This window comes from Arvicanthis niloticus, chromosome 3 (genome assembly GCF_011762505.2).
Source record: "Arvicanthis niloticus isolate mArvNil1 chromosome 3, mArvNil1.pat.X, whole genome shotgun sequence".
Classification (NCBI taxonomy): Eukaryota; Metazoa; Chordata; class Mammalia; order Rodentia; family Muridae; genus Arvicanthis; species Arvicanthis niloticus.
Window position 1 is genome coordinate 134,826,798 of NC_047660.1, and position 2,949 is coordinate 134,829,746.

The window sequence follows — 2,949 nt, forward strand, 5'->3', positions numbered from 1 at the left end:
CCCTTTAACTTTTCCACTCCAGTTTCTCCCATCTCTGCATACCTATATTTGCTCCATTTTGTCTTCCTTTGAGGTTCTTCCTTGCCCTGTGTTTATACAGATTATAGCACAATTATTGAATCTTAAAAGCTATCATCCACATAGAAGAGAAAACATTCAATATTTGTCTTTTGGTGTCTGAATTACCTTATTCAGGATAAATTTTTCTAGTCTTATCTATTTACCTGCAAATTTCATAAATTATTGTGGCTATTTTAAAAAGAATTTTATTATACACATTCTCTATCTTAATGGGTTCTATGCTGTTCTTAATATTTTGTCCCATTAGACATTATTTTGTTCCAGAAGAGACAAGGAAGAAAAAGAAAAAGGAAAGGAAATAACAACAAAAATGTAAAAATTTTAACATAACCACTTGAGTCCATGAATTAAATTGTAATTATGTACTTTTATTTTAAAAGTTAACTATAAAATTTCAGAATAGTTAAGAGATGACTTAGCAAGAATTCATGCAGAACTTTGTCCATCCCATTTTCTTCAAGAATTCTTTATCTTCTTTTTTGTTTCTTTATTTACTTATTTATTTGTTTGTTTGTTTTTGACAAGACACTACATCCTTTACTGTCTTTGTTGGAGAAGCAACAGACCTATTGGTCTGTTTTTTTGTAAAGCATGATTTCTGTAATGTGATCTGCTGACACAGTTACTCCATACCTGGAAGAAAAATGTGAGGACAACTGTTAATAACAGAACTAGGGTTTTTTTTTTGTTTGTTTGTTTGTTTGTTTGTTTTTCTCTCACAACCTCGAATATGAGAGGCTCTAGCCAGGTCCACAGCGGAACCTCTGATACCTTCTGAGGCTTAGGGTAAAGCTTCTGACCTATGCCACTGCCATGGCTGACAAGTTTTTTTGTTTTGTTTTGTTTGGTTTTGGTGCTGTGATTTTCTTCCATGTGTAAACTTTCAGAAAAGCTGGAGACAAAAGGACGAGGGAGAGTTTCATTTAGAACCAATGAAAGTTCCAAATATGAAAGCCTCTGCCCTACCTCGTTTCCGAGGAACACGTTCAATTGCCGAGCGTTGTGCATTGTTGTGGATAACAGGATCCACCACCACCCACACTCCCTCACTCTGCACATGACTCTCACAAGGGCAAAGGCTGTAGAAAAGGTAGTCTCTGTTCCTTTGCACTCTGGTAACTACTTGGTGACCTGGTGAATGGCATGGACAAGGTAGCCAATATTGCTAGAGGTGACCCCTGCCAGAGATTTGGCCATCCTTTGTCACGTAGATCGAGAACTCCTTGGTCAGCCACTCCACCTGCTCAGGCTTTAGGCTGGTGAAACAATGCATTGACCTGGTCGGTGATGCACTGCCAGTTGTGGGAAGCTCCCTCTTTCTTCAGACCGACGGGGTCCTCATGCTGATGATGCAGTCTGCCATGCTGTTTACCTCTTGCACCCGTTGCTTTCGCAAGCCTGGAAAAGTCAAAATGGTTGCAGTGATCTGGGCTCCACTGAGAGTTGGGTTGGAATACAAGTGACGGATCAGGATCTTTACTTGTGACCCCATCCTTTTGACTTCTTCAGCGTCTTTGCTGACCACTGTGAAGGCTCTCACATACTCACCACTCAGGCCCATGTTCTTGGCATATGATTGACAGAGGCTCATTGAGGCTGTCTTGAGGAAGTGCCGCACAGCCTCGGCATCCTTGTCGCCACCACTGCTGGCAAAGCCTTGGTAGGTCATGTCAAATAACGCAAAGAGATTCCTTTTTGTTAGAAGCCGCAGTGATCGTGACAACATTCGCCATTACAAGATGGCGCGGGCATCCTGTCCTCCCACTAGTAAACAACTGACTGCGCAGGTGCAAAAGGCAAAAAGTGCGCCAAAGTCACTGCCCATCCCGGGGCGTATTATGGGTAATGAGTGAACAGCCAATCAGAAGTGAACACGTCACTCTAGGGTGTATATAAGCAGTGCCTTTTCCGGGCCTTGGGTCTTTCCGCTTCTGCTTATACAAGAATAAAGCCTCGCTGTGGTAACCACCCGAACACTGCCTCACATGTCTCTTTCTTGGGCGAAGGGGACACGGAGGGGCTCGGAACACCTTTTCCTCACCGCAGATGCTATTTCCTCCCATTAGGTCCACACCCGTGAGGTTGTGAGAGCAGGCATGCAGAAGGAGGACACTCTGCTCTGGAATTTTTGATGTCTATGGTTCCCAAGAAATCAAATCCGCAAGTCTTGGAGACTTATAACTACAAGGCATGCAGGTTGCATACCTGCAGCTCTGAAGATGGGCGTGTGATTTCCCCAAGATGGTTTGGGCAGAAACATATCTTGGCTGAACTTTAAAATAAATCTTTGCAGAAAACTGGCACTGACCCTTAAGGCTACAGTCCTGGAAATGGTCTGCACAGTGACAAAGTGGCCACTTTTCAACACTTTGTTGTTCTCGCCCAATGGCCAAGTATTCTTTGTCTGAATTTTTTTGAAACAATCTGGACTTCTGCCTTTCAGATCCTGGGGCACACAAAAGGCTTTCCTCTATCATCCCTGCAGGAGCTCCCAGGTTCATCTTCCTGAAGGCTTTGGTAACACCCAGGATAGGATTTTGGGGTCCCATTTCTACATGGGCCCATCAGGATCTGGCTCTGGCAGAGGCTGTGGCTGTAAGGCTGGCTTGAAAGGCAGTAGCCACCCCAGAGAGGATGCAGCGGCCGGAATGCAGGAGGGCCATGGAGTTCGGAAAGATAGCAGTGGGTGGTGGCAGAGGCAATAGCAGGGGAAGCGTCTCCCTTATCTTCTTTATACTCACCCTTGACCATGTTTTCCAGCTCAGACATCAATTCAGAGCTTCATTTCTGTGTATCTAAAATATCATCAACTCACCTTCCTCAAAGCTTCCTCAGGTTTAGCAAGCTCAAGGTTAACTGCTTCATCAT

At 43.9% G+C, this 2,949-nt stretch overlaps 1 pseudogene; it reads right to left on the reverse strand.

Moving 5' to 3' along the window:
* Positions 1-1,200: 1,200 nt before the first annotated feature.
* Positions 1,201-2,744, reverse strand: LOC117706221 (aspartate aminotransferase, mitochondrial-like; annotated as a pseudogene).
* Between the last annotated feature and the right edge of the window lie 205 nt (positions 2,745-2,949).